The sequence below is a fragment of the Gekko japonicus genome, unplaced genomic scaffold (assembly GCF_001447785.1).
Source record: "Gekko japonicus isolate JY-2015 unplaced genomic scaffold, Gekko_japonicus_V1.1 scaffold103, whole genome shotgun sequence".
Taxonomy (NCBI): domain Eukaryota; kingdom Metazoa; phylum Chordata; class Lepidosauria; order Squamata; family Gekkonidae; genus Gekko; species Gekko japonicus.
In genome coordinates, this window is record NW_015160210.1 from 85,360 (window position 1) to 106,573 (window position 21,214).

General features: G+C 49.8%; 1 protein-coding gene and 1 non-coding gene across 2 annotated transcripts in view; one reads left to right on the top strand and one right to left on the bottom strand.

Annotated features, from left to right (window-relative positions):
- CACNA1H (calcium channel, voltage-dependent, T type, alpha 1H subunit) overlaps positions 1-21,214 on the top strand; it is a gene marked incomplete at its 3' end in the record, with an annotated part of 563,591 nt that overhangs the window by 50,504 nt on the left and 491,873 nt on the right. The gene's annotated exons all lie outside the window — the stretch shown is intronic.
- On the bottom strand, positions 20,028-20,099 carry TRNAA-GGC. Its single transcript has one exon. It is a non-coding gene; the product is annotated as a tRNA-Ala (tRNA).

Here is a 21,214-nt window from a genome sequence, read left to right on the forward strand (position 1 = left end):
GATCTCTCTCTCTCTCTCTCTCTCTCTCTCTCTCTCTCTCTCTCTCTCTTTCTGGCATTTTGCACAAACAGGTGTGAGAAAATTCCCCATCTGAAGTGGGGAGAATTTGCAGGGATTCGGTGCAGTGTTCCCTCTAAGCTAAGTTAGTGTGAGCCAGCTCACAGTTTTTTAGCCTCCGGCTCACACGTTTCTGTCTTAGCTCAGGAAGGACGGCTCCAGACCAAACTAATGTATGCAGCAGCCAAATAGCTCGCTCACAGCTTTAATGCCAGGAGCTCACAAAGTAGAACTTTTGCTCACAGGACTCCACAGCTTAGAGGGAGCATTGGTTGGGTGCATCCGATTGGCCACCATGGTGGGCAGTCTCCCAGATGTGGCTGCTGCTTTCCGCTCCTGCCAAACCATCAGGTGGAAAGCAATGTTTCAAACTCACTGCTAGTTGTCCCAAGAAGTCATATCTCAGTGTTCTAGGAATCCTCCAAATCTTTATGGCTTTGGGCTATAGAGACTGGGGGATTCCTAGAGTATCATGAGGTCATTTCTGGGTACAGCCGGAAGTGACACTGCGACATTGCACCCCCCCCCCATTTTTGCTTCTACCGGAGTGAAAAAGAAACAGCCAGATTCAAGTCCAAGAGCGCTTTAGAGACCCCCAAAATTTGGGGAGTTTGAACTTCCAAGAGTCAAAAGCTCCCTCCATCCACACAGATGGCGTCTGTCAACCCTAGCTAGGATAAGGGCCACTCCACGTCCTTCGACACTGTTGGGAGGCTGGATATGGCTTCTCTTAGAATCCCAAGGTAAGATGTTGGATTTGAACCCGGTTCCACCTTAGAGACCAACAAGTTATCAAGGGCGGACGCTTTCAAGATTCAGTGCTCCCTGACAAAGGGATCGTAGGCCCCGGTCATACGGGCCGGAAAATGTGGGGGGGAAGCATGGCTATTTGCCCCAGAGGAAAATAATGTGTGGTTGCGTGATCAGACGTCCCTTCGAGGTCCCGTGGAGGTCCCATGGTTAGGGGGCAGGTGCCGATCACACGATGATCCTGCAGCGCGGCAAAGAAGCGGTGTGGCGCGATCACACCAGCGATCACTAGGCGCAGCTTCCGTGGCAAATGGGATGGATTTTTTAAAAATACTGAAGTTTGTGCATATGCATGACTGAGCAATCGTATCTGCACATCCGAAGGCGGGTGGTGGGCTTACCGGAGAGGGCGACAGACGCTTCCGGACCCCAACAGAGCTCCGAGGCATAGCCAATGGAGGGGGAGGTGGGCCCCCTCGTCACAGCCGCTCTAACCGCCTGCACGACAGTGGCCATAGCGACCCTCCAGAGGCGGCAAGCCTGGCTGCAGTGGGAGGGGGCCTCTTTGTGAGCATGCGCCGTTGGGCGCTTGTGCGCATCCTGTGGAGACTTGGGGGGGGGAACCTGTTCACGACGGGACATGGGTGGGCGCCGGATGCCACGGGATTCCACCGGAAACATGATCAGGGGCCCGCACTTGCCCCGCGGTTTCCGGAAACTAGTACCTCTGAGGTACTAGTTTTTTACCCCGCATCTTCGGCGGGAAGCCTCGGCACAGGAGCTCTACGCTTCCCAGATGTGGTGGTGTGATCGCGCCCGGAAAATCTGCCTATCTTCCATATCTGTAGCGTGGCTAATGTTCCGTGTGACCACAGCCTTTGTCTCTCAAAAGCTTATAACCTGAAGATCTTCTTGGTCTTCAATGGTGCTCCTGGACTCAAACCTAGCTCTTGTTCAGACCAACAGGGGTACCTTCCTGAAACTATCTTCAGGCCAAGATATTCTCCTCTTGTTTTGTCATGTTAGAGGGTTGTTCTTCTCTGTGTCTGCAGGCGACCAGAAAGTTTCCTTCAGTCCGGCTCCTTCTCTCTTTCTCTCTTTCCTCCACGAGAGAACACAGCAAGCATAAACAGTGCCCCCCCCCAAAAAAAACCTGACTTTTCATACACATGGCCAGTTTGGGGGGTAGATTTGCCACTTGCCCACCCACAGCAGGTAACCTCCCCCCTGCCCCATCACCTGTTCTCTATCTATCGAGCAGCAGGAGAAAGCTGGCAACAACATCACAAACTCTGTGACATCACAGCCTCTGCGCCGCTCTAGGAATTCCCCCCCTGATCTCCCTAGTCTTTACTGTAGAGGCAGAGACTGCGAGAATTCCTAGAACCTCATGGATGCTGTGATGTCACTTCTGGGAGATAACCCGGAAGTGATGTTATGGGGTTTGTGACACTCCCTCCTCCCCAATTTCTGCTCCCCAAAGCTCCCGGGACTTGCAGCAAGCCCTGATTTGGGAACTCCTTGTAGGAACTAGTATTTAAATAGGATTGATTCGATGGAAATGGAAATCGCCTCGATTTGTCTTCATTTTAACTCTGCCTCACATCTGTGGCTCTTTCTTCTTTGCCAAAGAGTGTGAAACTAGCTCTGCTGTACTTAAGTGTATAATCATCACCAGGATCAAATGCTCGGTGGGAGGTTCCAGTCAGCAGAGACGCTTTGGAACAAGGCTGTTGGCAGGGGGGAGAGATCTGCAAAAGCTTTATTGAGGGAACGAGAGAAGGGGGTTGCATTAGAACAAGATAGCAAATGCACAGCTAGCTGTAGGGAGATTCAGTGCTCCAACCGTCCCTATTTGCTCAGCATTTTCTCAGCTCTCTCCCTGGCAAATTGTTTTCCCTGTTTCCTCCCTCCTCTGCCTTGTTGAAACGTTGTTAGTGTGATTCACTGGTGTTGTTGTTCTTTGAGGTTCTGTTCCCTCCCGGGGGGGGTCATTAGAAATGCAGTCCCTGGGCAGCTCTGTCTTGTCTCTATCAACGGTGCACTGAAGCGCGTGCACGTGAGCACACGCTAAGGCACCATGTGGTGCGCAAGCAGCCGTCTGCCGTCTGGCACACGCAGCTGGTATCCCCTGAACCACCAATAAGATCTCATAGAACAATTTTGATGCTCAAATGTACCTTTAACCAGGGCTTTCCTTCCTTCCTTCCTTCCTTCCTTCCTTCCTTCCTTCCTTCCTTCCTTTCTTTCTTTCTTTCTTTCTTTCTTTCTTTCTTTCTTTCTTTCTTTCTTTCTGAGGTGCCAGGACTCTCAAGAGGGAAATAAAGCTTTCAATCTGGATAGTGAAAACTCATGTGCTTTTAAACATTCTTTTAAAGAACGTTTTCGAAGAGGTTCTGAAACTCCATTCTGGCTCATTTCCTCAGAATAAAAAAGGCCCACCTTTAACCCACGAGAACAATATCCCACACACTGGAAAACCCAGGAAGCTGCCTTATATTGAACTGGGCTGTTCGTCCATCAGGGTCAGAGAAAGAGACCGGTCCAAAGTCCAATGGCAAGCTACAAAGTCAGGATTCGAACCCAGGTCTCTGAAGACAACCCTCTGACCATGATACATAAAGAAAAAAATATAGAAAAAGAGATGCACGGTGAAAAAAATATTTATTCCGTTCTTGTGGATCCCTACGCATTTTACAATTTGCTGCACCAGGGGATTATTCCATAGTTATTCTACAGGGCTTTTTTTGTAGAAAAAGCCCAGCAGGAACTCATTAGCATAATAGGCCACACCCAACAGCAGAAATCATTAGCATACTGGGCCACACCCCACATGTTACCAGAAGTGTGGTCATCCAACCACACCCACCTTTTGCTTCTTATTCTGTTTACTTTGTTGTCAAAACCCTGGGCTTTTTTTGTAGCAGGAACTTCTTTGCATCTTAGGCCACACACCCCTAATGTAGCCAATCCTAATGAGTGTCTGCTGTTAGGTGTGGCCTATTATGCTAATGAGTTCCTGCTGGGCGTGGCCAACTCAGGAGCCAGCCGGAACTCCGTTCCTGTGCGTTCCTGCCCAAAAATAGCCCTGGTTATTCACTTTCCACCTCACAGTAAGATAGTGAATACATTTGGAAATGATCCCCTGATGAAGTGAATTGCGAAATTCGTAGGGATCGACACGTCACAGGCCCTCCCCTTGGCTTTTAAATTAGCAGAGAATAAGTTTTTGCAGAGGACATCAGTATAGCAGTTTTTCTCCCCCTCCCCAAATACTGGAACTCCAGGGCAACCAATGAAGTTGATGGGAAGTAGGTTCAGGACAGACAAAAGGAAATACAACTTTTCACAGACAGTGATTAAAATGTGGGATTTGCTGCCAGAGGATGTAGTGATGGCCACAGGAATAAACAGCTTTAAAGGGGGATTAGGTAGATTTTTGGAGGATAAGTCTACCAATGGCTACTAGCCATGGTGCCTGAGGGGGGACTTCCACATTCAGAGGCACTAAGCCTCTGAGTCCCAGAGCCAGGAGGCAACATCAAGGGATGGCCTCGGCCTCTCTGCCCAGTTGTTGGCTCTCTAGGGGAACTGGCTGGCCACTGTGTGAGACGGGATGCTGGACTAGATGGACCCTCCCTGGTCTGATCCAGCAGGGCTCTTCTGAGGTTCTTATCAGGGGAAGGCCTCAGCCTCTATGCCCTGTGGTTGGCCCTCCAAAGGAACTGGTTGGCCACCATGTGAGACGGGATGCTGGACTAGATGGACCCTCACTGGTCTGACCGAGCAGGGCTCTTCTGATGCTCTACTCAGGGGAAGACCTCGGCCTCTCTGCCCTGTTGCTGGCCCTGTGGATGAACTGGTTGGCCCCTGGGTGAGACAAGATGCTGGACTAGATGGACCCTCACTGGTCTGATCCAGCAGGGCTCTTCTTCTGAAGTTCTTATCAGGGGAAGGCCTCAGCCTCTACGCCCTGTGGTTGGCGCTCCAGAAGAACTGGTTGGCCACAGTGTGAGACAAGATGCTGGACTAGATGGACCCTCCCTGGTCTGATCCAGCAGGGCTCTTCTGAGGTTCTTATCAGGGGAAGGCCTCAGCCTCTATGCCCTGTGGTTGGCCCTCCAAAGGAAATGGTTGGCCACTGTGTGAGATGGGATGCTGGACTAGATGGTCCCTCACTGGTCTGATCCAGCAGGGCTCTTCTGATGTTCTTCTCAGGAAAAGGCCTCGGCCTCTCTGCCCTGTTGCTGGCCCTGTAGAGGAACTGGTTGGCCACCATGTGAGACGGGAGGCTGGACTGGAGGGACCCTCCCTGGTCTGACCCAGCAGGGCTCTTCTGATGTTCTTAAAGTGGATCTGATCTTCCAGGAATGGAAAACAGGTAGCAGAAGGGGGGACGCCTGGGAACTGGAGTTTGGCACAAGAATTGGGGTGTTGCAAGCATAGTCCTGTTCTCATCTACAAAACATTGGAAGATTTATTTAGGGATTGATCAATGGCCGGAGCTGGCCGATTACCCAAACAGGCCAACCGTCTCCCGAACAACCATTAGGAAGAGATTATGCCACTATATTGATTGGTTGATTGATTTAAAATGTGAATCTCCCAGCCTTACCGCCAAACACTCCAGGCAGGGCGACGACGGGTTGCTAGGCAGCAGAAGCAGCAGTCCATTAAGGAGATAAAGACTGTACACGGGTTCAAGACAGAGGTTAAAAAACGTGGACACATCTGCCTGGTTTCCTCCACCAAATGAGTTCAGACCATCTCGTGTGCCTTCCTGGATGCAACCAGCAAAAGGAGGAGGAGGAGGAAAAATTATACCCCGCCCTTCATTCAGAGACTCAGAGCTAGATATTTTAAAAATGTATTGCTCTTTCTTTTGTTTTGTTTTGTGTAATCCTTAAAAAAACTAATAAACTTTGCCCATTTGGGCAAGTTAAAAAAAAAAAAGAGTCTCAGCGCAGCTTACAATCCCCTTCCCTTCCTCACCCCACAACAGACACCCTGTGAGGTAGGTGGAGCTGAGAGAGCTCTGAGAGAACTGTGACTGACCCAAGGTCACCCAGCTGGCTGCATGTGGAGGAGGAGGAGGAGAAGAAGAGGAGGAGGAGGAGGAGGAGATTGGATTTATACCCCGCCCTTCACTCAAAGTCTGAAAGCAGCTTACAAACTCCTTTCCCTTCCCCTCCCCACAACAAATACCCTGTGAGGTAGGCGGGGCTGAGAAAGCTCTGACAGAAACGGCTCTTTTTCAAGGACAGCTCTCGTCAGAACTAAGGCTTGCCCAAGGTCACAACAGCAGCGGCAAGTGGAGGAGTGGGGAATCAAACCCGGTTCTCCCAGATTAGAGTCTGCTATTTTTAACCACTACACCAAACTGGAGGCTTCATGGCCCAGTGGGAGAAATGCAGGGTTTCATAGATAGCTTTGGGCTATGGAGCGAGGAAGTAGAAAGGGGGTAGAAATGGGAATGGCGGGTGGGCTTCTCCAAAGGAGCAGATGGAACCCATTGGTGACTGCCCCAATTGAGGTGACTTCTCTAGATCTCTTGCACCAGTGTCTATGGCTAATCCTTCTGTACATTGGTCGATATAATGACTGTTAAATTGATCAGTTTAATGACTGTGTCTATAGTCTCCACTCCTTTCATCAAGGAATCAAATGGGGTGAATGTGGGACTGAACCCAGATCTCGTTCCCTGGTACCCCCCAATTTCAGTTTAGAAAACAGACCATTAAGCGGGGACATGATAGAGGTTCCTAACAGTCTGCATGGGGTTGAGAGAGTGGGCTAAGAGAACTGTTTCTCCTTCTGTCCAAATAATAGAACTTGAGGGCATCCAATTAAGCTGATGGGCAGTAGGTTGAGGACAGACTAAAGGAAATACCGCTTTACGCCGAGAGTGGTCAAAATTTGGGATTCATTGCCAGAGGATGTAGTGATGGCCACAGGAATAAACAGCTTTACAAGGTCAAGATGGGTAGCCACGTTAGTCTGTCTGTAGCAGCAGAATAGAGCAAGAGTCCAGTTGCACCTTGAAGATTTAACAAAATTTGTGGTAGGGTATGAGCTTTCACGAGGACGGCAAAGGATGAGGTGGTTGGACAGTGTCATTGATGCAACGAACATGAAGTTGAGCTAACTTCAGAGGACGGCGGAGGAGCGGAAGGCCTGGCGTGAACTGGTCCATGGGGTCGCGAAGAGTCGGACTCGACTGTGCGACTGAACAACAAATGAGCTTTTATGAGTCACTGCTTCAGATACAGCTAGAATGTTAGTCTTTAAGGTGTGTCTGGACTTGCTCTTTTCTACAGCTATAAAAGGGGATTAGATGGATTCGTGCAGGAGAGGAGAGGTCTATCAGAAGCTACTAGCCATGGTGATAGAGGGGGACCTCCATTTTCAGAGACACTAAACCTCTGAATCCCAGAGCCAGGAGGCAACATAAGGGGGAAGGTCTCAGCCTCTATGCCCTGCTGGTGGACCTCCAGTGGAGCTGGTTGGCTGCTATGTGAAATGGGATGCTGGACTAGATGGACCCTCACTGGTCTGATCCAGCAGGTCTCTTCTGATGTTCTCACTGGGGGGAGGCCTCGGCCTCTATACCCTGTTGTTGGACCTCCAGAGAAGCCAGTTGACCCCTATGTAAGACAAGATGTTGGACTAGATGGATCACTGGTCTGATCCAGCAGGCCTCTTCTGGTGTTCCTATCAGGGGAAGGCCTTGGCCTTTGTGTCCTGTTGTTGCCCCTCCAGAGGAAGAAGAAGAAGAAGAGAAGAGATTGGATTTATACCCCGCCCTTCACTTGGAGTCTCAGAGCGGCTTACAAATTCCTTTCCCTTCCCCTCCCCACAACAGACACCCTGTGAGGTGGGCGGGGCTGAGAGAGCTCTGACACAGACTGCTCTTTTTCAAGGCCAGCTGTGCCAGAGCTTGTGACTGACCCAAGGTCACATCAGCAAGTGGAGGAGGGGGGAATCAAACCCGGTTCTCCCAAATTAGAGTCCGCACACTTAACCACGACACCAAACTGGCTCTCTAGGAACTACTTGGCCACTACATGAGACAGGACGCCTGACTATATGGCTTATGTTCTTACGTTCCTTGACTTTTAGAATCAGGAACCTTCTACACAATGCTGGGCAGGCATTTCAAGGGTAACAGACAATCCTGCGGTCCACACTCGTTGGGAGTGTGTAAGATCCTGATCCTTCTCGGTCCCCTCACAACCCTTCAGGTGTTTCTCCCAGGAGGATTGTTTCAGTTGGGCATCTGTGTTAATCTTTAGGAGCAGAATTGAAAGTCAAGTCCAGCAGCCCCTTAAAGACCTACAACGTTTTCTTAAGGTATCAGCTTCCGTGAGTCAAAGCTGCCTTCATCGTGACTCAAGTATCATTACTGTATCCCAGGAGGAAACTCCCGGGTTTCCCTTCAGATGAAATTGGATGCCATCAAAAGCCATCCTGAGCCGTTTCAAGACTTCCAGAGAATTATAATCTCAGCAGCGAGCGTTCCCGATACGTGATTTCATTCCCAACCATCTCCATTCCCATCTGACGGAACATGATTTCCTGGAGCCGATGGGTCCAAAAATGCCTTTGTAGCAGAGTCAATCTTTTGCTTCTTTTCTTTGTAGTTGAAGATAAATCCTTCTGGAGTTATCCATCTGTAGGGGGTGGAGTTTTTACACGAAGACAGTGTTCAGTTGACGGTTGAGATCGGAAGATTCGCCATCTTTTAATATAAGTTGTATGATTTTATATTGATTGACAGTTTTAATGGAATTTTAATGTATTTTTATATATGTTGTTAGCCGCCCTGAGCCTGCCGAATGGCGGGGAGGGCGGGATATAAATGTAAATATAAATAAATAAATAAAAATTTAAATGGCAAACAGGGATGAGGATAAAGGAGATGCAGCATGGGACGCGGGAGGACAGAAGAAGACTGCCAGAAAGAACAGCTTCGAAACAACAAGGAAAACTAGCTGTTGTAGATTTTTCCAGGCTGTGTGGCCATGGTCTTGGCATTGTAGGACCTGACGTTTTGCCAGCAGCTGTGACCGGCATCCTCAGAGGTATAACACTGAAAGATGGAGTACTCTCTGTGGCAAGACACGGCCCGTCTTTCTGTGTTATACCTCTGAGGATGCCAGTCACAGCTGCTGGCAAAACCTCGGGTCCTACAATGTCAAGACCACGGCCACACAACCTGGAAAATCTACAGCAGCTAGTGAACTCCGGCCGTGAAAGCCCTCGACAACAGACAAGAAGAACGTTGGCGAGGAAGGTCAAAACTGGCTAGAAATCAAAGGTGGAGTTTGACACGCATGAACTTCAATTCAATTCAAAATGTGGGAACCTGGTCCAGTATAACTCCAAGGAGGGAGTGTCACAGACTTTTGGAGAGGCTAGTGAGGCCAAGATCTAGGAAGACATCAAACTAAGTGGATAATTTGATGGATTCCTAGATTCTGGCGTGAGTAGCCTCCTTGAAAAGAGTGGCTGTGGCGAGGGGGACAGACAGACCCTGACTTCCTTTCCACCTAAGAACCGAACTCTGTCTTCCCTAACAAGATCATACAAAACGGGTGTCCCGAAGCACCGAGATTAATTATAATTCCTTTCGGTATCCCTCATAGACCCACCATCCATTAAATGGCTCTCCCCCCCCCCGGGCTCCGAAAACATCTTTAGAACCAATTCACTTCGTCTGAAGTGTAATACCCCATTAAATGAGGTTCCGATAGCGAGAAGAGAGAAAGGAAAACATGCTGAAATTAGTCTAATCCCTCTCCGGCGTTTTTAACTAGTAGAAGGTTTTCGGTAAATTGCCTCCCATGAGTACGTCTCTTTCTGCTTCTTCCCCGACCGCCAACGCTCTTCAAATGATTCCTAATATCGATGTCATAGGCAGAGCCGAGTATCGAGGAGAGAGAAATCAACAATGCCCTGAAGCCAGCCTTGTGCAGTGCGGGGGTCTCCAACATGGTGCCCGAAGGCACCCTGGTGGTCACCAAGGGTTTTTTTTAAGTGGGTGGGGCTTTTGACCAGCAAGGTTTCTGATTGGCCATTGGGGATCCAATTGGCTGTGCAGGTTTTTTAAAACGTGGCTTTGGTTGCAGCTGCCAGCACAGGGCAAGGGTCTTCACGGTGTGACTGAAGAAAAGCTGCGCGAGTCCTAAGAGCACCTTCCTGAGATTAGACCTCATTGAATAAAAGGGGGTCTTGCTTCTAAGTATACCTGCTCAGGAATGTTGTTGTTCAGTTGCACAGTTGAGTCCGACTCTTCGCGACCACAGGGACCACCTCACGCCAGGCCTTCCTGTCTTACGCCGTCCTCTGAAGTTTGCTCAACTTTATGTTTGTTGCATCTATGACACTGTCTAACCATCTCATCCTTTGCCGTCCCCGTCTTCTTTGACCTTCAGTCTTTCCCAGCATCAGGGTCTTCTCCTCCAGGGAGTGCTCCCTTCTCATTGGGTGTCCAAAGTATTTGAGCTTCAGTTTCATTATCTGGCCTTCCAGGGAACAGTCAGGGTGGATTTCTTTTAGGATGGACTGATTTGATCTCCTTGCCGTCCAAGGGACTCTCAAGAGTCTTCTCCAGCACCATAGTTCAAAAGAATCTATTTTTTGGTGCTCAGCCTTCCTTATGGTCCAACTCTCACAGCCATACAGTACTACTGGGAATACCATCGCTTTTTTTAACAGGGTGATGTCTCTACTTTTTATTATGCTGTCTAGGTTCACCATCACTTTCCTTCCAAGGAGCAGGCGTCTTTTAATTTCATGGCTGCAGTCACCATCTGCAGTGGTCTGTCACTGCTTCCATGACTTCCCCGTCTATTTGCCAAGGAGTGACGGGGCCGGGTGCCATGATCTTAGTTTTTTTTATGTTGAGTTTCAAGCCAACTTTCGCACTCTCCTCTTTCACTCTCAGCAAGAGGCTCTTTAAAACAAAACTGTGTACAAAATGATTCACCAAAAATCTTCGAAAAGGTAGCATTCACACAACAAGAATATTTTATAGTCTCAAAATGTCTAATCCGAAATAACAGAACTAATGTCCATACAGAATAAGGCTGAATGAATAAACAGCTGTTAACATCCATCTTCAGTGTTCACCCAGGAAACACTTAAGGAACAGGAGAAAAATGATTCCAGTCAAAGGTTCCTGTAGTTCCCTTTCACATGGTCGCTAGCTGTGGCATTTCGTGTTCCACCCATGAGCTTCTTCAAAAAGTAGACTTATGATCACTTACTTCCAAATCCAGGCTTAAACAATATCCAGAAATCGGCATACGGCTCACAAATTCAATTAATTTGTGAGCCGTATGCCGCTTTCTGAATACTGAGAGAACAGGTCTGAAAGAACTTATGACTGACTCAAGGTCACACCAGCAGCCGCATATGGAGGAGTGGGGAATCAAACCCAGTTCTCCCAGATCAGAGTCCACACTCCTAACCACTACACCATACTGGCTCTGTGCACGGCCAATCAAATCTCCAGCAGCCAATCAGAACCCTTGCTGGGCAAAAGCCCCTGTTGGCACCACCCACGTTCTAAACACACTTGGTGAGTGTCAGGAAAGGTGCTGGTTCCTCCAGAATGGGCCGTCCCCTAAAAGCTTGAAGAGGCCACCTCGGAACAATTGAACTCATGACTCCAAGAAACCATTCACCACACACACACCCCAAATAAATCCCCAAATTATCTTGGGATGACAAACAGGTTGCGTTCTTCAGCAACAGGCCGATGTCGAAATCCGAGAGTTGCTTTGCAACTCGTAAACATCCAGTCCGTTCCAAAATCTTGCTGTCTAATCTTGCCAGAGTGATGTGCTTTGAATCTTTAATGGGCTTCTTAAAAGCCAAACATGAGCGCTCTTTGAACCATCTCTGGGCCTTGTGCCTACAATTTGCTTCCTCTCTCAGGACGAGAGTGACGTGAAAGAGTCTATGTACCTTTCCAGTACACACTGAATGGGTTGTCATTGTGCTCTTGGGGAGAAATCAATGCGGGCTTTGAACAAGCAAAATATCAGCGGCTGCTGCCCTGGATCCGAACCAGGGGGTAAGATCAGAGCATCGAACTCTGGTGTGTGATCATGTTTCAGACCACACACCTGTAGCGATTCGCCCAAGAAACTCCGGAAGGCAGCTGTGCTAATCTGCACAGAACCACTAGAACTGAGTTCCTGTATCAGACTCTTTGATTCCGGTTCAGATCTCTGATGTATGTCCATGTGGACGAGTCCTTCTCGTCGTCCGACCAAACATAAACAGACATTCTTGAGACCTCTTAACGTTCATGGAACAGAAGGTCGAATTTATTCATTTATTTCTCAAATGTACGCCCCACCACTCCCTCGACACGCCAGGCTCGGAGTGGCTTGCCTCACAGTAAACTGAAATTCAATAAGCAACTGATCGCCAGGTGAAAATGGAAGAAGAAGAAGGAGGCGGAGGAGGAGGAGGAGGGGGAGGAGGAGAGGAGGGGGAGGAGATTGGATTTATACCCCGCCCTTCACTCAGAGTCTCGGACCAGCTTACAAACTCCTTTCCCTTCCCCTACCCACTACAGACACAGTGTTTTCTCTAAGCTATGGAATCTTGTGAGCAAAAAAATCTATTTTGTGAGTTACTGGCATTAAAGTTGTGAGCAGTTGACTTGGCTACTGCACAAATTAGTCTGCTCTGGAGCCGTCCCTTCCTGAGCGAAGGCAAGAATCTGCGAGCCGGAGGCTAAAAAACTCTGAGCTAGCTCACACTGACTCAGCGTAGAGGGAATGCTGCTTACAGATTGTCTGTTGTGGGGGAGATGAAGAAGAAGTGGGGAATGAAACCCGGTTCTCCCAAATCAGAGTCAGCGCGCTTAACCGCTGGAGGCACCAAGGATTGAATTTGAGACCTTCTGCATGCCAAGCAGATGCTCTACCGCTGAGTCGGCCCCTGCCATGGATTTGATGTATGTTGTGGACAACCGGAGCGGGATTTCCAAACTTGGTCATAGATGGATGGGCATCATACCCCACTGAAGTCCCTCCCCTCCGCAAAATCCCGCCCTCCTCAGGCTCCACCCCTCCAAATCTCCAGGTATTTCACAACCTAGAGATGGCAACCCTATACTCAGGTAATGTGAGGGGTTGTTGTGGGAAAGGTGGTCCCTCAGGTATCATGGTCCCAGACCGTTCAGGGCTGTCAGCGACAACTAAATGGAGCCTCCATGCCCAGGGGCAGTCTACCTCCAACTACCAATGGTAGTAGCTGACGTCCCTTCTGTTCAAGCACTACACCCCAGTCCTGGAGCCAGGGCAATGGCTCTCTTACACTCTAGAAATGGAACCAGGCGTTAGAAAACACGTGAAGACTGCTGGATGGCTGTAGCCATAGGAGCAAAGGAGCGTCTGCCCTTTTCCCTCCGAGGATCCGAGAACTGCTTTACTGTGGATGTAAATTGTGGCTTTGTTTCTGGGTTTCAAAGGGAGCCCCGGAAAGCCGCTCAGGTTTAAGATGAGGCTTTGTTTCCGCCCTGCGAGGCAGGAATAAAAAGATAAGCAGCCCTGGTTTTCTCGCAGCCTCGAGGAGTCTTCCAGCCAGGCCTTTAAAAGATTAAGAAAGTTCACCTGAGCAGCCGCGTTCCTGCCTTTGGTTCTTTCTCTCTTTTTTTTTGCTGTGCAATCATCTAAGCTCAGGAGAAAAGGGGGGGGGGAGAGAGAGAGAGAGTGCTGAATTTAAGTCGAGGAGGAAATCTCACAGGGAAATTAAACCACGGAAAGACTTATTGATTGTGGGTGTCACATTAATTCTCTTCTCTTCTCTTCTCTTCTCTTCTCTTCTCTTCTCTTCTCTTCTCTTCTCTTCTCTTCTCTTCTCTTCTCTGGAACTCACTATCACTCACATTAAAACCACCTCCAGCCAAATCTAATAAAAAAGTTTTCAAGTCTTCCTTCCTTCTTTCCTTCAGTGTGTGGACTCTAATCTGAGAGAACCGGGTTTGATTTCCCCACTCCTCCACTTGCAGCTGTTGGATGACCTTGGGTAAGCCATAGTTCTCTCAGACCTGTTTTCTCAAGGGCAGTCCTCAAAAGAGCTCTCTCAGCCCCGCCTACCTTACAGGGTGTCTGTTGTAGGAAGGAGAAGGGAAGGAGATTGTAAGTCGTTCTGAGTGAAGGGTGGGGTATAAATCCAATCTCCTCCTCCTCTTCCTCTAAATCCAATCTCCTCCTCCTCCTCCTCTTGGTCTTCTCCTTCTCCTTCTCCTCCTCCCTCCCTCCCTTTCTTTCTTTCTTTCTTTCAGAAGAAGGAGGAGGAGGAGGAGGAGGAGAGGGAGGAGGAGAAGGAGGAGGAGAAGAAGAAGAAAGGAGGAGGAGAGTTGGAAGAACTGCCTTATACTCAATCAATCCATTGGCCCATCAAAGTCAGTATTGTCTACTCAGGGGTCTCTAGGGTCTCAGGCTCTTTCACATCCCCTACTACCTGATCCTAACTGGAGATGCTGGTGGTTGAACCTGGGACCTCCTGCATGCCAAGCAGAGGCTCTTCCACTGAGCCACAGCCCCTCTTTACAGCTTTCCAGAGTCTCAGGTGGAGGTCTTTTCCATTACCTAGAAACATAGAATCACAGAGTTGGAGGGGGCTATATAGGCCATCTAGTCCAACCCCCTGCTCAGTGCTTGATCCTTTAACTGGAAATGTCAGGGATTGAACCTGGGACCTTCTGCATGCCAAGCAGAGGCTCTTCCACTGAGCCACAGACCCCTTTGCAGCTCTGCAGGGTCTCAGGTGGAGATCTTTCCCGTCACCTCCTGCCTGGTCTTTTTCAAGGGAGATGCTGGGGACTGAACCTGGGACCTTCTGCCTGCCAAGCAGATGCTCTTCCACTCAGCCACAGAGTCACTCATGAACCTGAACATCTGGAGATCAATTATAGCAGCAGGAGATCTCCAGGTGCCACCTTGAGACTGGCAACCCAAGGCATGACAGTCCTCGAGATTTTTGCTTTTTCAGCTAAAAACAAATAGGAGAAAGGCAAGCAGCAGTGGGAACAGACCCCCCTCGCCTGCTCCTCTCTCCAAGCAAAATTATCCTATAAATGCAAGCCCCTGATCTCTGCCGCGGAAGCAATTACCACTTGATGAAAGAGTTGCCGCAGCCAGCTTGTTGTCAGTTACACTAATGCTCCCGGAATTGTTGCCAAATCAAGGCCTGTGTCGAAATAAGAAGCTGCCTGGCGTCAAAGCCGGCCGACTCTTTTGCATGTCTCTCTAGATCAGGGAAAGGAGAAAGTTATTCCAGAGCCTCGTCTAGTTATTGGGTTGAATGTCGCAGAGAGATGAGCCAGGCAGAAGACACATATCCGACTTGTGCGGCTCTGATGGGGTAGGCAGAAAGGCCTGAGAGAAAATGGGTCAAAGAATCGGAGGGTGTAAGGAAAAGGGGCACACTGCCCCGAGAAGGAAGCAGCTACTTCTTTATCTACACATGGAGTTTTCTCTTGGCAGCTCTGCAACATGGGTTTTGTGGTCTTAAGCTCCTTAGTATTTGCACGCGCTCCAACCTGGATGGCCCAGGCTAGCCCGATCTCATCAGATCTCGGAAGCTAAGCAGGGTCGGCCCTGGTTAGTCCTTGGATGGGAAACTATCAAGGATGACCAGGGTCGCTATGCAGAGGCAGGCAAGAGCAACCCACCTCTGCTGGGCTCTAGCCTTTGAAAATCCTACCGGATCACCAGATGTCCGCAACAACTTGATAGCAGTTCGCACAACCATTTGCATGCAGGCGTATTTAGCTTCACGGAACCTGGTTGAGGTTACAGGCATTGCAAAGGAAACAGGCATTGCGAGCGTACATCATGTTCATTGATAAAAGCGTCACAACAGCAGGGCCTGGTTGGATGGGACTGAGTGGCCCCCTGGCTCAACAGAATTAAGGCAGAATCCTCGAGTGCAGCCACACCTTTTGGAGAAAGGGCAGCAGTTGGCGCGTCAGACTGGGTTCTGGAAGAGCCAGACTCAAATCCCCATGGAAGCTGACTGGACGATGGAGAACTAGTCACGGTCTCTCAGGATGACCGACCTCACACGGTCGTTGTGAGGATAACATAGAGCAGAGAACAATGAACGCTGCTTTGGGGAGAAAGGCAGCGTAGTGTTGCCAATTCTGGGTTGGGACATACCTGGAGGTTTAGAAGCTGGAACATAGAGAGGGGAGGTTTGGGGGAGTTGCTGGACTTCAGTGGGGTAGAATGCCATAGAGTTCGCCCTCCAAAGCAGCCATTTTCTCCAAGGGAACTGACCTCTATTGTCTGAAGATCAGTTTTAATAGCAAGAGATCTCTAGGCCCTGCCTGGGGTTTGGCAACCCTTTCAGTGATAAAGCACCTGCCTACAATACCAAAGGTCCCAGGTTCAGTCCCCGGCATCTCCAGTTAAAAAGGACCAGGTAGCAGGTGATGGGAAAGACCTCTGCCTGAGACCCTGGAGAGCTGTCAAGAGAGGCCGTGGCTCAGTTATAGAGCCCCTGCTTGGCATGCTGAAGGTCCCAGGTTCAGTCCCTGGCACCTCCAGTTTAAAAGGACCAGGCAGGAGGTGATGGGAAAGACCTCCACCTGAGACCCTGGAGAGCTGTAAAGAGGGGCCGTGGCTCGGTGGAAGAGCCTCTGCTTGGCATGCAGAAGATCCCAGGTTCAATCCTCAGAGGCATCTCCAGTTAAAAAGGACCAGGCAGAAGGTGATGGGAAAGACCTCCGCCTGAGACCCTGGAGAGCTGTTGAGAGGGGCTGTGGCTCACTGACAGAGCATCTGCTTGGCATGCAGAAGGTCCCAGGTTCAATCCCCTGTAGCATCTCCATTTAAAAAGGACCAGGCAGGAGGTGATGGGAAAGACCTCGGCCTGAGACCCTGGAGAGCTGTCAAGAGGGGCCGTGGCTCAGTGGCAGAGCCTCTGCTTGGCATGCAGGAGGCCCCAGGCTCAATCCTTAGCAGCAGCTCCAGTTGAAAAGGACCAGGCAGGAGGTGATGGGAAAGACCTCCACCTAAGACTGAGGAGAGCAGCTGCCAGTCTGAGTAGACAATACTGACCTTTATGGATGGGTGGTCTGCTTGAGCATATGGCTTATTCATATGTTCATGATATTGGGATATTTGGTTAATATAGCAGAGCGTTGCCCAGTCATGGAAGCGTGATACTGAGTGTAGTAGATAAATCTCCCAAGCAGTACATTGCCACAAAAGGTACATTTGTTCAAGTAGATTCAGTTCACATTCAGGTTGCAGTCGAAAGAAGAAGAGGAGGAGGAGGAAAGATTGGATTCATACCCTGCCCTTCACTACCCAAAGGAGTCTCAGAGCAGACCCCACAACAGACACCCTGAGAAGCCAGTGGGGCTGAGAGAGCTCTTCTGAGAACCACCCTTGAGAGAACAGCTCTGAAAGAACTTATGACTGACCCAAGGTCACACCAGCAGCTGCATGTGTAGAAGCGGGGAATCCCAGTTCTCCCAAATTAGAGTCCACACTCCTAACTACTACACCAAATTGGCTCATCTGAAGAGTACTTTCCCTATCACCAATGGCCAGCTTGTCCAGCATCATGTGTGGGGGAGTATGAGGGCCATGTGCAGGAAGTGAGAGGACAAAGTTGGAAAGAGAGGAGGGGTCAGATGGTGGCTCCCAGGTTAGGACAAAGAGAGTCACCCCATTCAAGGAGATAACTCCTAGGCACACGTAGAGTGATGTAGCGCCCCCCAATGTTCAAGCATGCTGCATCGCTCCCCCCAACACGTGATTCATAGGGTGCGGTCAGACGGCGTGCTGGGAGCGGTTTAAATTGCTCCGGCCCTGATGCGGTCTTTTTTAACCTGGAGAATCGCGATCACACTCACCTCCTTGCTCCGGATCACTGCGCAGCCACATCACTTCCCGCCATCCACACGCGGGAGCGTGCTTTGCTGTTGTTGTTTTTTCTCTTTCTCAGTTTGGGCATATGCACAGGCAGCCATCTGTAGAACTAAAATTTCCGCGCGTGCGCAGAACAGTAATTTCCACTTCAACCTGACTGCTGTAACACTTCCCTTTTAACTTTAGAGGAACACTTCCCTTTCAACGTTTACCCTGAAAATGGCCTCCGTGTGATCCCGAACTCATCTAAAGGCGAGTTTAAACATTGTTTTTAATAACGCGGTGGCGGACCTCCGCCTATGCGCACACCGCCAACGCTTTGTAAAAAATGGTGGACGAAAAGCGGAAGCTTCGGGCAGCTTTCAAGCGGGGAGGGGGTTTAAACCGGAAGTGGCTCGACACCGCAGGAGCGATCAGACGTCAGGAAAGTGCGTCTGGAACCGGAGAATCAGAAAAACACCACTTGGGGACATGGTATCAAAATACTCCGGGTTAAAGCGGTTTTGAGCCGGAAAGCGATGGCTGGGGATGGGAGGCAGATGTTGACCGTGTGATCCCGCAGATAAAATCCGCTTCTGAGGCGGGCCGAAAGCGGACTAAATGGCCCATCTGACCGCACCCGTATATTTGTGTCCTGAGAAATTTCAGACTCATTTCTATTTGAAGCTGCCTCTCCAGTGACAGGGGTACCAGCACATATTTGTAAAAGGTAAAGGTAAAGGTTACCTTGCTCGAAAGCCAGTCGAATCCAACTCTAGGGTTGCGGTGCTCATCTCCGTTTCAAAGCCGAAGAGCCAGCGCTGTCCGAAGACGTTTCCGTGGTCATGTGGCCGGCATGACTAAACACCAAGGTGCACGGAACGCTGTTACCTTCCCACCAAAGTGGTACCTATTTATCTACTTGCAATTTCTTGCTTTTGAACTGCTAGGTTGGCAGGAGCTGGAACTAGAGACGGGAGCTCACCCCGTCTTGCGGCACCCGGGTCTTGAACTGCTGAACTACTGACCTTCCACAGCCTGCAGTTCAGCGTCTTAACCACTTGAGCCACCGCAGCTCCACACATATTTGTAGTGTGACCTTAATACTACATGAAGAGGAATAAAACCAGGGCCATTGTTATTGTAACACGGGAAGACTGTGAATTAATATTTTTTCTTACTGTTGTGATGCCTCATTGCACCAGCTTTTTCTCCCCTGGTCTCGTTCGTCTCTTAGCTGCTTTGTTTTGTGGAGTGGATTTCAGCCTGCTAAACGCTTCCGTGTTCTCCTTGGCTGGCTTTTTTTTTCTTGGGGGAAGATTAGCTGGTTGGTAAAAACCCCAGGGGAGAAATTAACCCTGGGAAAAACACGAATGCCAGTGCCAGCTAGGCTTTCATTCAAACCTACACAAACAACAACAGGGACGAAAGGGAGAGTTGGCACAACTTGCCAAGAAGGGCATCCGTGGACGGCTTGCTACAGAAATTGGCCGAATTGATGGAAACGCGGTTGGGAACTTGCTGGGCCAAGCCCACCTTCAGAATCCGGGTCTTCTTTCTGGGCACCGGATGAAAGACAATCACAGCAAACTCAGATGTGGGTCTCATGTTCTTATTTCTTCTCCCCCTCCCCTTGTTAGCACAGATGCCTTTAAAAATTCATGGAGGGCAGACCCATCAACATCTGTTATCTGTTATGGCTAAATGGAACATCCATGTTCCAAAGGCTTGTAGACTGCCATGAGACATCTGGTTGGCCATTCTAGGAAAGAGGATGCTAGAACAGATGGGACCCTGGCTCAGCAGAGCTTTTCTTAGGTGCCACCCTTGAACTCACAGGAAGCTGTCTTCTACTGGATCCAACCCTTGGTCCACCAAGGTCAGTGTGGTCTACTCAGACTGGCAATGGCTTTCCAGGGTCTCAGGCAAAGGTCTTTCCCATCCCCTCCTGCCAGAGCCTTTAACTGGAGATTGAACTGGGACCTTCTGCCTTCCAAGCAGGTGCTCTGTCGCTGAGCCACAGCCCCTCTTGACAGCTCTCCTGGGTCTCGAGGCGGAGGCCTTTTACATCACCTGCTGCCTGGTACACATTAACTGGAGATGCCAGGGATTGAACTGGGGACCTTCTGCATGCCAAGGAGAGGCTCCTCCCCTTAGCCACAGTCCTTCCCTCTGGAAGCCCCTCCCCACTCTGCCATGGTGACTTTGCGCCATTCACACACTCTCAGCCAAACCTGGCCCATCAAAGCCAGTCTTGTCTATTCAGATTGGCAGCGGCTCTCCAGGGTCTCAGGTGGAGGTCTTTCCCGTCACCTCCTGCCTTGTCCTTTTAACTGGAGATGCCAGGGATTGAACCTGGGACTTTCTGCGTGCCAAGCAGATGCTCTACCACTGAGCCACAGCCCCTCTTTACGGCTCTCCAGGGTCTTAGGCAGAGGTCTTTCCCATCACCTCCTGCCTGGCCATTTTTAACTGGAGATGCTGGGGACTGAAACTGGGACCTTCTGAATGCCAAGCAGAGGCTCATCCACTGAGCCACAGCCCCTCTTGAAAGTTCTCCAGGGTCTCAGGCTGAGGTCTTTCCCATCACCTCCTGCCTGGTCCTTTTAACTGGAGATGCCGGAGATTGAATCGGGGACCTTCTGCATGCCAAGCAGAGGCTCTCCCGCTGAGCCACAGCCCCTCTTGAAAGTTCTCCAGGGTCTCAGGCTGAGGTCTTTCCCATCACCTCCTGCCTGGTCCTTTTAACTGGAGATGCCAGAGATTGAATCGGGGACCTTCTGAATGCCAAGCAGAGGCTCTCCCGCTGAGCCACAGCCCCTCTTGAAAGTTCTCCAGGGTCTCAGGCAGAGGTCTTTCCCATCACCTCCTGCCTCTTCCTTTTTAACTGGAGATGCTGCCGGGGACTGAACCTGGGACCTTCTGCTTGCCAAGCCAAGGTTCTTCCCCTGAGCCACGGCCCCTCCCTCTGGAAGACCTCCCCACCCACCCCCGTCAGTCAGTCACTCTCAGCCAAACCTACCTCAGAGAAAAGAGCAAGAGTCCAGCAGCACCTTAAAGACTAATAAAATGTGTGGCGGGGTATGTACTTTCTTGAGTCACTGTTCACTTCTCCAGATGCAGCAGTGAGTGACTCGCAAGAGCTCCTCCCCTGCCACAAATGTTGTTAGTCTTTCAGGTGGACTCTCGCTCTTTTCTACCGTGACAGACAGACTAACGCGGCCACCTGTCTTGATCTACCTCAGAGATCTGTTGTGAGCATAAGCCAGTTCAGGTTCCCGTTGCAGAGAAACTCAGAGTCTAAATTAAAGAAGAAGAAGAAGAAGAAGAAGAAGAAGAAGAAGAAGAAGAAGAGGAAGAAGAAGAAGAAGAAGAAGAAGAAGAAGAAGAAGAAGAAGAAGAAGAAAAAGAAGAAGAAGAAGAAGTAGAAGAAGAAGAGGAGGAGGAGGAGGAGGAGGAGGAGGAGGAGGACATTGGATTTATACCCTGTCCTTCGATCAGAGTCTCAGAGCGGCTTAATA